The 15,528-nt window shown below is 47.5% G+C and overlaps 1 pseudogene across 1 annotated transcript; it reads right to left on the reverse strand.

Moving 5' to 3' along the window:
* Positions 1 to 13,877: 13,877 nt before the first annotated feature.
* LOC309555830 lies at positions 13,878 to 15,252 on the reverse strand (annotated as a pseudogene). Its single transcript has 2 exons — positions 14,921 to 15,252; positions 13,878 to 14,757 (listed from the first exon to the last, which is right to left on the reverse strand). The product of its transcript is annotated as an uncharacterized misc_RNA (transcript).
* Positions 15,253 to 15,528: the final 276 nt, after the last annotated feature.

Consider the following 15,528-nt stretch of genomic DNA (forward strand, 5'->3'; position numbering starts at 1 on the left):
GTCTAGAGCACATTTCAACCAACACAACAACACTGGACAAAAGTCGGCCGATCGGTCAGCCAATAATCGTTGCGTGTGTACGAGGCTTCAGTCTGAAATTTCCACTTCTTCTCCCACAGAAAACCTAGGAAATTTCTGGAAAGAAACAAGGATAAGGATATAGAGGTAGACATGTTGAAGATCCACAGACAACATGCAGTGTCTAGTTGGATTGCCTGGATGATCATACAGTATGTAGAGACTCCATCTTGAACTTTTTCACATGAATGAGATGACCTCATTTCTTTAGATTGTCAACTGGTCTCCTGTGTCTGGTCTTTTTTTGTATGAAAAACAGAGGAGAGTAAAATCCTATAAATCTTTGCACACGAGGCACTGGAACTATCGCCTGCAGCTATAAAATACTAAAGGAATGCTCCAGGGGGGATACCTGATCACCCAAAATTGGGCACACTTTATTGTGGAAAGAACCCACAAATCCTAACAATGGGCTGTGCAGACATGTGCAAAACTGGCCAACCTGGCTCCCACTACACCTGTCTGGACTGGGATCCCATCCAAAAGACATCTGTGAGTCTACGGCTACGTTTCCACTATTGCGGCTTCTAGCGCGACCTTGTAATGTGACTTGTTTGCGGCTACTTCTGGGGACTTCAGTGCGACCTTCCTTCTTTGAGGGACAAGTCGCACTGAAGTTGGCCCAAAAGTAGTGCAAAAACAATTTTTCAAGTCGCAGCAGTTAGAACGGGTCAAATTGAAATGAATGGCTTTTGACTTGCTGTGCGACTTGACATGTGTCAAGTCACACAACAAGTCGCTATAGTGGAAAAGGAGGCTGAAGGGGCTGAAGTATCCTTTGGCCTCTGCATCTTCGGAGGGGTAGCCTGAGCACCCTTCCACCCTTTTTTGAAATCTCTATTCTGGCAAAAGAATCTTGAACTTCAGATTAGGTCCCCTTGTTAGAGAGAACCCACTGCTGCCTCAATCTCCTATCCTGTGGAAGCAGGCCTGACTTCCCACTGGTTACCCTTGAGATAGCTGTGTCTATCTTCTGACCAAAAATAAACTTGCCATTAAAAGGCAGCTTACAGCAACTCTGCTTCAAGTATGGGTCTGTCAATCAAGACCTAAGCCACTGCACCCTTTTCACTGTTATTGGAGGCACACCTGATCACATCTAGAATTACTTCTCCCACAAAGTCCTCTGGAAACTTGAGCTAATCTGAATGAATGACCTGCCCCTGAGGCCCCTTTCACACATGCTGTCCGTTTGTCCATTTTTCATCCATCCGTTGACGGATGAAAAACGGAGATCAATGCATCTCTATGTAAAAACGGATGACAACTGATGATCATCAGTTAACATCCGTTTTCATCCACTTCCGTCAATGTCCGTTTTTTTGAACGGATGAATGCCCTATTTTTCATCCGTCAAAAAAACGGATCGGACGAAAAACGGATGTCAACTGATGACAACGGATGAAAAACGGATGTCAACTGATGACAACGGATGAAAAACTGATGTCAACTGATGACAACGGATGAAAAACTGATGTCAACTGATGACAACGGATGAAAAACTGATGTCAACTGATGACAACGGATGAAAAACGGATGAAAAACGGATAACAACTGATGAAAAACGGATGAAAAACGGATAACAACTGACGAAAAACGGATGACAACTGACGAAAAACGGAAGAAAAAACGGATGAAAAACTGATACATTTGACGCGACTGAACTGATGAACTGAACGGACTGTATGTGTGAAAGGGGCCTTAAAGTGTTTTCAAAGCCTGAGGGTTTTTTATCTTTGTGCATTTTTTACTCACCTGAGCCCGATTCCGATCTAGCAATGTGCAGAAGAGCCGAGGCTCTTCCGGGTATCTCCCTCTTCATTGACTGAGCTGCAGCAGCAGGAGCCATTGGCTCACGCTGCTGTCAATCACAGCCAGTGAGGAGGGAGACAGGACTGAGCCATGCTCTCTGTGTCTATCAGGAGTGAATTTGCGTGAGTGCCTCCATAGAAAGTGGCTTGCTATGGAGGCACTCGGCAAGGGGGACAACAACAATAGGACTTATTTTATTCCAATGACACCAATGATGGAACTTATTTCTTTCCACTTACACCAACAATGGGGCTTATTTTATCCCAATGACATCAACAATAGAACTTTTTTTATCCCAATGACACCAATACAATTTATTTAATCCCTCTGACACCAATCATTGGGCTTATTTAATCCCGCTGACACCAATGATAGAGGCTATTTTATATGAAAGACACCAACGACGGGCCTTTTTTTATCCCACTGGCACCAAAAATGGGACTTATTTTGTACCACTAACACTATTGACAGGACCTATTTTATACCACTGACACCAGCAGGACTTATTTTATTACTCTGAGACCAATGATGGAACTTTTTTTTTTTATCACACTTACATCAATCATGGGGCTTATTTTATCCCACTGACATTCAACTCCAGTTTGTAAATGTTGAACACAGGTCCTAATAGGAGTGTTAATTGCCACGCTAAGCAAGCTTCAAGCTGGCTTCAGCAGGCTTTCAAAAGAAGTTCTGAAGCCTGCTAGCAAAGTGTTAAAAGTGGCAGTTAGCACTCCCATTAGGATCTGTCTTCAATATTTACAAACTGGAGCTGAATGGCACTTTAAAAGCTTCAACAAAGCTTGCTGTTCACACTGCTCCTATACAAACTCAGTGGCGGAGCCAGAGGGTTAGCTGGGGTGGCAATTGACACCCCAGAAAAAGTCCCTGCCACCCCTGTTGCCACCCCGATCCTGGACAGGTGCATGGCTGGCAGCGGAGGAATCACAGGCAGTGGTGGGATCAGCCGGTTCGCAGAACCGGCTGATCCCTCTAAGCTGGCGACCAGGGTCAGGGAGCAGCAGAGCAGTGAGTCCCGAGGCCGAGCCCGCCCATTCTGTGACAATAGCGAATGAAAATTCACTATTGTCACATGGATCCTCCTCCGGCCAATCAGGGAGCGGGTCCTCCCGCTTCCTGATTGGCCGAATGGCAAACGCCGTGCCATTGGTCGAGGAGGCGCCGGCGGGAGGACTGAGAAGATGCAGGGAGCCGCGGACCGATGAGAAGCTGCTGTGATGACCGTCCGTCCGTGAGGTAAGTAAGCCGGTCTCACAGGGGGGGGGCGGGCGGACGCTGGCACTCTGCAATGATTGCGGGCAAATGCTGTGGCTGTGGCACTCTGCAATAATCATTGGGGGCAAGGCTGTGGCACTCTGCAATAATCATTGGGGGCAAGGCTGTGGCACTCTGCAATAATCATTGGGGGCAAGGCTGTGGCACTCTGCAATAATCATTGGGGGCATTGCTGTCTCACTCTGCAATAACCATTGGGGGCATTGCTGTCTCACTCTGCAATAATAATTGGGGGCATTACTGTGGCACTCTGCAATAATCATTGGGGGCATTGCTGTGGCACTCTGCAATAATCATTGGGGGCAAGGCTGTGGCACTCTGCAATAATAATTGGGGGCATTACTGTGGCACGCTGCAATAATCATTGGGGGCATTGCTGTGGCACTCTGCAATAATCATTGGGGGCATTGCTGTGGCACTCTGCAATAATCATTGGGGGCAAGGCTGTGGCACTCTGCAATAATCATTGGGGGCAAGGCTGTGGCACTCTGCAATAATCATTGGGGGCATTGCTGTGGCACTCTGCAATAATCATTGGGGGCATTGCTGTGGCACTCTGCAATAATCATTGGGGGCATTGCTGTGGCACTCTGCAATAATCATTGGGGGCAAGGCTGTGGCACTCTGCAATAATCATTGGGGGCATTGCTGTGGCACTCTGCAATAATCATTGGGGGCAAGGCTGTGGCACTCTGCAATAATAATTGGGGGCATTACTGTGGCACTCTGCAATAATCATTGGGGGCATTGCTGTCTCACTCTGCAATAATCATTGGGGGCAAGGCTGTGGCACTCTGCAATAATAATTGGGGGCATTACTGTGGCACTCTGCAATAATCATTGGGGGCATTGCAGTGGCACTCTGCAATAATCATTGGGGGCAAGGCTGTGGCACTCTGCAATAATCATTGGGGGCATTGCTGTGGCACTCTGCAATAATCATTGGGGGCAAGGCTGTGGCACTCTGCAATAATAATTGGGGGCATTACTGTGGCACTCTGCAATAATCATTGGGGGCATTGCTGTGGCACTCTGCAATAATCATTGGGGGCAAGGCTGTGGCACTCTGCAATAATCATTGGGGGCATTGCTGTGGCACTCTGCAATAATCATTGGGGGCAAGGCTGTGGCACTCTGCAATAATCATTGGGGGCATTTCTGTGGCACTCTGCAATAATCATTGGGGGCATTGCTGTGGCACTCTGCAATAATCATTGGGGGCATTGCTGTGGCACTGCTGTGGCACTCTGCAATAATCATTGGGGGCATTGCTGTGGCACTCTGCAATAATCATTGGGGGCATTGCTGTGGCACTCTGCAATAATCATTGGGGGCAAGGCTGTGGCACTCTGCAATAATCATTGGGGGCATTGCTGTGGCACTCTGCAATAATCATTGGGGGCAAGGCTGTGGCACTCTGCAATAATAATTGGGGGCATTACTGTGGCACTCTGCAATAATCATTGGGGGCATTGCTGTCTCACTCTGCAATAATCATTGGGGGCAAGGCTGTGGCACTCTGCAATAATAATTGGGGGCATTACTGTGGCACTCTGCAATAATCATTGGGGGCATTGCTGTGGCACTCTGCAATAATCATTGGGGGCAAGGCTGTGGCACTCTGCAATAATCATTGGGGGCATTGCTGTGGAACTCTGCAATAATCATTGGGGGCAAGGCTGTGGCACTCTGCAATAATAATTGGGGGCATTACTGTGGCACTCTTCAATAATCATTGGGGGCATTGCTGTGGCACTCTGCAATAATCATTGGGGGCATTGCTGTGGCACTCTGCAATAATCATTGGGGGCATTGCTGTGGCACTCTTCAATAATCATTGGGGGCATTGCTGTGGCACTCTGCAATAATCATTGGGGGCAAGGCTGTGGCACTCTGCAATAATCATTGGGGGCATTGCTGTGGCACTCTGCAATAATCATTGGGGGGCATTGCTGTGGCACTCTGCAATAATCATTGGGGGCAAGGCTGTGGCACTCTGCAATAATCATTGGGGGCATTGCTGTGGCACTCTGCAATAATCATTGGGGGCAAGGCTGTGGCACTCTGCAATAATAATTGGGGGCATTACTGTGGCACTCTGCAATAATCATTGGGGGCATTGCTGTCTCACTCTGCAATAATCATTGGGGGCAAGGCTGTGGCACTCTGCAATAATAATTGGGGGCATTACTGTGGCACTCTGCAATAATCATTGGGGGCATTGCTGTGGCACTCTGCAATAATCATTGGGGGCAAGGCTGTGGCACTCTGCAATAATCATTGGGGGCATTGCTGTGGCACTCTGCAATAATCATTGGGGGCAAGGCTGTGGCACTCTGCAATAATAATTGGGGGCATTACTGTGGCACTCTGCAATAATCATTGGGGGCATTGCTGTGGCACTCTGCAATAATCATTGGGGGCATTGCTGTGGCACTCTGCAATAATCATTGGGGGCATTGCTGTGGCACTCTTCAATAATCATTGGGGGCATTGCTGTGGCACTCTGCAATAATCATTGGGGGCAAGGCTGTGGCACTCTGCAATAATCATTGGGGGCATTACTGTGGCACTCTGCAATAATCATTGGGGGCATTGCTGTCTCACTCTGCAATAATCATTGGGGGCAAGGCTGTGGCACTCTGCAATAATAATTGGGGGCATTACTGTGGCACTCTGCAATAATCATTGGGGGCAAGGCTGTGGCACTCTGCAATAATAATTGGGGGCATTACTGTGGCACTCTGCAATAATCATTGGGGGCATTGCTGTGGCACTCTGCAATAATCATTGGGGGTATTGCTGTGGCACTCTGCAATAATCATTGGGGGCATTGCTGTGGCACTCTGCAATAATCATTGGGGGCAAGGCTGTGGCACTCTGCAATAATAATTGGGGGCATTACTGTGGCACTCTGCAATAATCATTGGGGGCATTGCTGTGGCACTCTGCAATAATCATAGGGGGCAAGGCTGTGACACTCTGCAATAATCATTGGGGGCATTGCTGTGGCACTCTGCAATAATCATTGGGGGCAAGGCTGTGGCACTCTGCAATAATCATTGGGGGCAAGGCTGTGGCACTCTGCAATAATCATTGGGGGCATTGCTGTGGCACTCTGCAATAATCATTGGGGGCACGGCTGTGGCACTCTGCAATAATCATTGGGGGCATTGCTGTGGCACTCTGCAATAATCATTTGGGACAAACCTGTATCCTGTCTGTATCCTCTGATCACCACCACCTGTATCCTGTCTTTACTAGTAATGGCAGCGATCAGCGATTATTATAGGGACTGCGACATTGCGGTGGACGAATCTGACACTAAATTACACTTTGTATATTGACCCCCCAAAATAATACCTAGCCACCCCTTTGCCACCCCTGTTTTAAAAGTCTAGCTCCGCCACTGTACAAACTGAAGCTCATGCGAAACAGAAGAAATATTCCAAACCTGATAGATTGCAGATTTTCTATAAAGGATGTTGGTGCCAGATGGCACGATTCCAGCAACCATTGTTTGAGCTTATGGGGATATCAGTTCTGGTGACAACTGTCTAGGGCAGCGATGGCAAACCTTGGCACCCCAGATGTTTTGGACCTACATTTCCCATGATGCTCAACTGCACTGCAGAGTGCATGAGCATCATGGGAAATGTAGTTCCAAAACATCTGGGGTGCACTGGCCTAGGGAATAATCCTTTAACCTTTTGTTTTTACTATGGGACCGAAAGTGAAGGTAAACCTCCCCAGTGAAAAACAAAACACTGACAGGGGTTATAACCAGGGTCTGATCGAGCCTGTCTGATCTGGGGGTGCAAAGTCTCAACACATTTTAATTTTATCTTGGTGGCTATGTGGCTATTTCTAATAAAAATTGCATTTGCAAAACCACTGCGCACATACCATGTGACAATCACCATTTTATTTCCTAGGGTCTCTGCTAAAAAAAAATGTATAATTTTTTTGGGGGTTATACGTAATTTGCTAGCACAAAAAGCGTGGTCTTAAAGTGGAATTTCACTCTCCCAATTGATTATTTTTAATCATCATGCTGCTAGCATTAGTAAATGGATAGGAGAGTATGTCATATTTACTTGTTTTAAACTTTTTTATTTTACATTTCTTCGGGTACTTCCTGGTTTCTTGCCTAGGCAAATGATGTCATACATCCCAGGAGTCTTCAGTAGGGGAGGGGAGAAAAAGGGGTTTTCTCAGCTAAGCACACTCTCCTGCATGCATGTTTGAGGGCAGATGGATTCCTGGAAGTAAATGTTACATTTGCCCTTACTCAAGATGGCCATAGCCAGAAATGGTAGGGGGATGTTTTTCAAAGTAATTTTAAGCAAAATTAAGCATAGAGACATGGATGGATGGGGGAGTTTGCTTTGAATATTAAAAATGAATGAGATAGTGTTTTTGGTTTGTGGTGCTCAGATGCAGGCCCGTCTTTGACATTGATTGGACCCTAGGAAAGCAATTTATTGTGTCCCCCCCCCCCCCTTAGCTCTGAGAGATACAATAAGTAGCAGCTAAACTCAAAATCAGTTTACTGCAGCAGATAAGGCAGCGATTGCTCATTGATTGGTTGCTAGTGGTCACTGCACATCATTACTGCAAAATGATTGGCTGCTAGCGATTACTGCATATTATTACCACTCACTGATTGGTTGCTAGAGGTTACTGTACATCATTACTGCTCACGGGTTGCTAGCGGTTACTGCACATTTTTACTGTAAACTGGTTGGCTGCTAGAGATTACTGCATATTATTACCACTCACTGATTGGTTGCTAGAGGTTACTACATATCAGTACTGTGCTGATTGGTGGCTAGAGGTTACTATACAGTACATCATTACTGCTGATTGGTTTCTACAGGTTACTGCACATCATTACTGCTAACTAACTGGTTGCTAGAAAGAATATGCTACAAACACTCAACAGTCCCCTTGCCAGAGTAGAAGTTTTCCCTTGCAGCAGAATGTATTATGTGGCAGAAAAGATGGGGTTAATGAAGCCGACCAGGAAAACATTCAAAACAGTACTATCAATGAGCATAGCAAGCAGAGAGGCAGATAAGTGATAATTTAGTGGCTAAAGCAGTGAAAGTTCAATACAGTAGGGCAAACTAGCTCATTCAGATTGGTAATCACAAGACATACCAGCTGTCCGCTCATCCGTGCCGGGCCCACTGATCGGTGTTATGTACATGCGGGGCTGGTGATGTTAACAGCAAGCAGAGGGGCAGAGAAAGGTGATGAAAAGCCAAGTACACTTTCTCATTCAGATGTAACTCCTGCCGCCCACCGACTTTCTGCTCATCCATGCTGCCTATGTCGTTGCCTCCTCATAGCGATCCTCTCCCACTCCTCTGGCCGATTCCACTGCTTGTCAGTATGTCTCTCCACTCGGCCACAGCTCCCGCAGTCAGCCAAAGACACTTCCGCTTACTAATTCCCTTTCCCTGCAGCTGCACTATGTAACAGGGATGGATTGTTAGGATGTTGGGCCCCTCAACATTGACAGGGCCCTGGGCAGGTGCCCCCTTTTGCCCTGCTTTAAAGACGGCCCTGCTCAGATGCAGTGAAGATCTGCTTTAAAGTGGGTTTATCTTACACTATATTGTCAAACATCCCGGTCTTAGTCCGTAGGGTTCAATATTGAGTGGCCCACACTTTGCAGCTGTAACAGCTTCAACTCTTCTGGGAAGGCTGTTCACAAGGTTTAGGAGTGTCTATGGGTTTGACCATTCTTCCAGAAGGGCATTTGTGAGGTCAGGATGTTGGATGAGAAGGCCTTGCTCTCAGTCTCTGCTTTAATTTATCCCAAAAGAGTTCTATCGGGTTGAGGTTAGGACTCTGTGCGGGCCAGTCAAGTTCCTCCACCCCAAACTCGCTCGTCCATGCCTTTATGGACCTTTGTTTGTTCACTGTTCCAAATCATTTGGTGGAGGGGGGATTATGGCATGGGGTTGTTTTTCAGGGGTTGGGCTTAGCCCCTTAGTTCCAGTGAAGGGAACTCTTAAGGTGTCAGCATACCAAGACCTTTTGGAGAATTTCATGCTCCCAACTTTGTAGGAACAGTTTGGAGATGGCCCCTTCCTATTCCAACATTACTGCGCACCAGTGCACAAAGCAAGGTTCATAAAGACATGGATGAACAAGTTTGGGGTGGAGGACCTGACTGGCCTGCACAAAGTCCTGACTTCAACCTGATAGAACACCTTTGGGATGAATTAGAGCGGAGACTGCGAGCAAGGTCTTCTCGTCCAACATCAGTGCCTAACCTCACAAATGTGCTTCTGGAAGAATGGTCAAACATTCCCATAGACACACTCCTAAACCTTGTGGACAGCGTTCCCAGGAGAGTTGAAGCTGTTATAGCTGCAAAGGTTGGGCAAACTCAATATTGAACCATGAACTATGACTGGGATGCCATTAAAATTCACGTGTGTGTTAAGGCAAATGTCCCAATACTTTTGACCAAGGCTGCTGTTATAAATCATGGGGCACCATACTGCCTACCTTGTGCTAAAATCACTCCTCCACTCTCCATCCTGAAACATCCCCTTGTGTGTTCGCAGCAGCTGCAGGAGAGGGAAGCCTGCCAAGCTGTGGGGAAAAGGGGTGCACAGGGGGGGACAGGAGAGTGGGGGGGTGTGGTTGCTAGAGCTGATCCCCCTGCAACACAGCTGGAGGGAGGAAGTGGAAGAAAAGCTGGCAGTGCTGCAGGGGGAGGCAGAAGAGGATCGGTGTCTGCAGTATGGTAGTACAGCCAGCCCTCCTGCTCAGCAGGTGCCAGAGCCCCCCTTTTTGAACTGATGGGGCACAGTGCAGGTGGGCTGGCTGTACTGCCTTATTAGCGGCCCTGCTTTTGACAATATAGTGTATGCACAGGTGCATCTAAAAAAAAATTGAATATCATCAAAAAGGTAATTTATTTCAGTAATTCAATTCAAAAAGTGAAACTCATGTATTGCATAGATACATTAAATACAGAGTGATATATTTCAAGCATTTCTTTCTTTTAATTTTGATGAATATGGCTTACAGCTAGTAAAAACCAAAAATTTTATATCTCAGAAAATGTGACTATTGTTAAAAGGTTCAATACAATAAATTTGATGGGTATGGCTTACAGCTAGTGAAAACCGAAAATTCAGTATCTCAGAAAATTAGAATATTGTGAAAAAGCTCAATATTGTAGACTCATGGTGTCGCACTCTAATCAGCTAATTAACTCGAAACACCTGTAAAGGTTTCCTGAGCCTTTAGGCCCCATGCACACGGGGCGTTTTTAACGCCGCTGTAAGTAGCGTCAGGCGTTTTCTTCTTGCAGCCTAAAAACGCCCCTTCATGTTATTCTATGGCCTCATGCACACAAAGACGTTTTTAAGCTGTAAGTGGCCTAAGCGTTTTTCAGCTGCAACAAGAACCCACGGCCTGCGCGTTCTGAGGCCCAGCGTTAGAGCGTTAAAAGCGCTTGACGCTATTTAACGCTACTTAACGTTTTTATCGGCGTTTTACCGCGTCCGGCGTTATTAAGCTGTAGACATTTTTAGAAATGTGATTGGTCACTGTAATGGAGTAAAAACACAGGAAATGCATTTTTACATTTCCCAAGTGTCCTTTGCTCAGCCGTGTGGGTGGGTGTGTCTCTGTGGACATACAGGAGAGAGGGACAATGGCTGCTGACATAGGTCAGACAGAGCTGATCTCTGCCGTTGAGGCTCATCCTGAGCTGTGGGATGTCTCCCATCCTTTCTACAGCGACAGGATAAAGAAATCCAAAACATGGATGGACATCTCAGAGGCACCAGGCTGGGACCGATTAAGTACCGCAGAAAAGAAGGAAAGAAGTAAGTTTTTCTGAAATGCATGACTTGTGTGCTGTATAATTACAAAGAATGCATATTAACCTTACTTCACTTTTCTTAGGCAAAATATTCCAAAAGAGGTGGAAGTCCCTGCGTGATCGGGTCAGGAGGGATCTGACTGAGGAGGAAAAAGCCAACACCAGTGGTGCAGCTGCCTCCCACAAAAGACGACATGTCTACCACAATCATCTGGCATTCCTGCGTCAAGCTATGATAGACAGCAGTAGAGAGTAAGTTGCACATACTGTATTTTTGACTTGCATATAGGGGTGCTCAGAGCATCGTTTTCTGTGAATGTATTGCTATTCTGCAGCCATTTTTTTTATATATTTTTCAGGACAACATCTAATATTGCAGACCTGACACAGGATGCTAGACAGGAGGTGGTGGAAGAACCGTCAGAAGACAGACCCCCCAGTGCTGCCACTGAAAATAGTGACATGACCATATCCATCCAATCCAGTGGATCTCATGTCTTCGATGAATACACAATACAGGTTAGTGTCTGTCTAGTCTGTCTGCCATTCTGTTCTTCATTGTATGTATGTGACAAACTGAACCTTTTTCTTTCTTAACAGGAATCCAGGGACCTGGAATTTCCAGTGGAAGAAACTCCCGATAGTGGTGTGGGGCGTGGCCGTGGCGAGGTACCTGTCCGTGGCAACGAGGTGTGTGGCCGTGGCGCTGTGCGTGGCCGTGGCCGCAATCAGCGTCAGAGGGGTGGCGGTATTGTCCTTCAAAACGAGGACTGGGTGTTAGCATTGCTGCAGGAAGTGCGGCAGGAGAGGCGCAGTGTGGATGTGTTCCTGGATCCTGGGAACGCACGCGCCGCCTTCTGTCGTACTGCATACCACATCCTGGAGGACATTGGGGGACCCGAAGAAAAGCTTTGTATGGATCGCATGCTAGCCATTCTTACACAATATCCGCATGCTAAACTAAGTGGTGGCCCGCCACCATCAAACGATCCATTCAACACTTTTCTTGATCCCCCAATGCCCTCTGGGACCTCAGCAACGCTAACACCCCACTTGCAAAACCGCCCCCCTCCGCAACGCCACTTACCTACCTTGTCCCCTCCGCAACGCCACCCAACACCTGTCTTGTCCCCGCCCTCCTATTTCCCACCCCACTCCTCCATTGATTTCTCCCAACCACCTACCCATTACCCACCACAAAACTTTCCTGGACCCCCTTACCACCATGAGGTTGCGCAAGAACGACAGCCCCAAGCCACCCACTCGCATCCTGACATCAGCTACCCACGTGCGAAATCACCGCGGTCAAGTCATGACGATCAGTCAGGATACACCTACCAGCATCTGTGATTTTTTTTTTTTTTTTGCGTTTTATTGAATAAAAGCCTTTTGTTGAAATTATATTTTGCCTCTTTTTTTTTTTTTTTTAAGTTGTATGTTGTAAAAGAAGTACATCTGCACAGGCCGGTAAGGGCTGGCACACACTTGCCACATGCAGAAAGAAACCCCCCCTCCTTCTTCTGCATGTGGCAAGTGTATGCACAGACCAGGGCTGGCACACACTTGCCACATGCAGAAGGAAACCCCCCTCCTTCTTCTGCATGTGGCAAGTGTATGCACAGACCAGGGCTGGCACACACTTGCCACAGGCAGAAGGAAACCCCCCTCCTTCTTCTGCATGTGGCAAGTGTAAGCACAGACCAGGGCTGGCACACACTTGCCACAGGCAGAAGGAAACCCCCCTCCTTCTTCTGCATGTGGCAAGTGTATGCACAGACCAGGGCTGGCACACACTTGCCACATGCAGAAGGAAACCCCCCTCCTTCTTCTGCATGTGGCAAGTGTATGCACAGACCAGGGCTGGCACACACTTGCCACAGGCAGAAGGAAACCCCCCTCCTTCTTCTGCATGTGGCAAGTGTATGCACAGACCAGGGCTGGCACACACTTGCCACATGTAGAAGGAAACCCCCCTCCTTCTTCTGCATGTGGCAAGTGTCTGCACAGACCAGGGCTGGCACACACTTGCCACAGGCAGAAGGAAACCCCCCTCCTTCTTCTGCATGTGGCAAGTGTATGCACAGACCAGGGCTGGCACACACTTGCCACATGCAGAAGGAAACCCCCCTCCTTCTTTTGCATGTGGCAAGTGTATGCACAGACCAGGGCTGGCACACACTTGCCACAGGCAGAAGGAAACCCCCCTCCTTCTTCTGCATGTGGCAAGTGTATGCACAGACCAGGGCTGGCACACACTTGCCACATGCAGAAGGAAACCCCCCTCCTTCTTCTGCATGTGGCAAGTGTATGCACAGACCAGGGCTGGCACACACTTGCCACAGGCAGAAGGAAACCCCCCTCCTTCTTCTGCATGTGGCAAGTGTATTCACAGACCAGGGTGGCACACACTTGCCACATGCAGAAGGAAACCCCCCTCCTTCTTCTGCATGTGGCAAGTGTATGCACAGACCAGGGCTGGCACACACTTGCCACAGGCAGAAGGAAACCCCCCTCCTTCTTCTGCATGTGGCAAGTGTATGCACAGACCAGGGCTGGCACACACTTGCCACATGTAGAAGGAAACCCCCCTCCTTCTTCTGCATGTGGCAAGTGTCTGCACAGACCAGGGCTGGCACACACTTGCCACAGGCAGAAGGAAACCCCCCTCCTTCTTCTGCATGTGGCAAGTGTATGCACAGACCAGGGCTGGCACACACTTGCCACATGCAACATTGAACTGGAACAATGGAAGAATGATAGACATCAAAAGAACTGACATAAATGTTTAATAAAAGCTGTATGTGAAGATATCACAAAGTTTACAAGATGAATGATTTTAGACAAAATTATCCTGCCATGCCACTTCCCCATCAGGCGAGACAAAGAAATCCGCAAACTTATCTCTGATGGTCATGACTCGTGCTGTTGTTCGCAAGTCCATAAACTGCACGCGGTGCATGGGGTTACATGGCTCTGGTTCAACGGTGCTCCTGTCGCTTCTCCTTAGGAAATTGTGCAAAACACAGCAGGCCAGGACAACCTTGATGGCATTGTCAACATCCAGTTGCATACATGACAGCAAAACCCTCCATTTTGCTGAGCACACACCAAACGCACACTCCACAACACGACGAGCACGGCTCAGCTGATAATTGAATATACGTTTGGTATGACTCAGTCCATAGCCACTGTATGGCCTCATCAGATTTTCTGCCAGTCCAAATGCTTCGTCGGCCACCATGACCAATGGCAAGCTTGGTTCCTCTGTACACGGTAGCGGCCTGCTTGTTGGTATGTTGAGTCGTCCTTCGTGTAGCCGACGTCCAAAGGCCGATTCTCGAAAGATGCGGGCATCACCCTGGCTGCCATATGCTCCTACATCAACAGCAAGGAATTAAAGATGGGCATCAGACAATGCCAGGAGTACCACAGAAAAATATTTCTTGTAGTTAAAGTATGCAGAGCCGGAATGGGGGGGCTTCTTCACCCTGATGTGTTTTCCATCAAGGGCACCGATACAGTTGGGGAACTGAGTTTTCTCCCAAAACTCGTCGACAACTGCTTCCCACATCTCTTCAGTCGGCTCCGGCATGACCACCTCCTTCAACTCCTCCCATATTGCCGCACATGTCTCCTTAACAATTTTGGCCACCGTGGAGACACCTAGCAGAAAATAGTGGTGTAAGGAGACAAAGCTTTGGCCAGTAGCAAGAAACCTAAAATAAAAATTTAAAGAAAAAATTATTACATATTACATAAAAGAATATATCTATCTTTCAAAAATACATTGAAAATATGTTTTAACTAGGACCTCACCACCTAACCCTCTTAACCCCAGTACTAACCCTAGACAAAACACCCACAAATTATTTCACTTACCAAAGTGTCACAAGCAGCCTTTCCTCCGGTGACACACTGCTTCGCATGTTCGTGTCCATCCTGGATAGCCTTGGCCTGAGCTTCTCCAGCAGGTCATCGAAAAGCGGAACGGACATACGTGAGAAGTTGTACCACTTGTCCGGATACATGCGGAGTTGGGTGTACATGGTGGTAAAGTACCCCACGGAGAGACGCTGCGACATGACAGGATGCACCCAGAACCTTCGCCGTCTGCTCCTCTCATTCTCCTCCTCCAACTGTCTCCTTCGACGCATCCTTCTCAAGATGATGAGCAGGATCGCCTCATCAACCTTCTGCATAACAGGATCCATGACTCAGAAATGCAAAAAATACTCCGAAAATACAAGAAACACTCTCAGCTGATCTGAAAATGCTCTCTCCTCTCTCTCTCTCCCACCAAAATGGCATTGACACATTGCATTGTGGTTATTTTGGGTGTGGAAAATGGAGGAGGACTGTGTTTTTAAAAAAACGCTGTTTAGCGCTGACGCGCCTTAACGCGGCTTAACGCTCATTAACATAATTTGACAAACGCTGTTTAACGCGCGTTTTTAACGCCGGTTTTTCCCGGCGTCATAACTAGCTTT

This window comes from Pelophylax lessonae, assembly GCF_965119305.1.
Source record: "Pelophylax lessonae genome assembly, chromosome: 5".
Classification (NCBI taxonomy): Eukaryota; Metazoa; Chordata; class Amphibia; order Anura; family Ranidae; genus Pelophylax; species Pelophylax lessonae.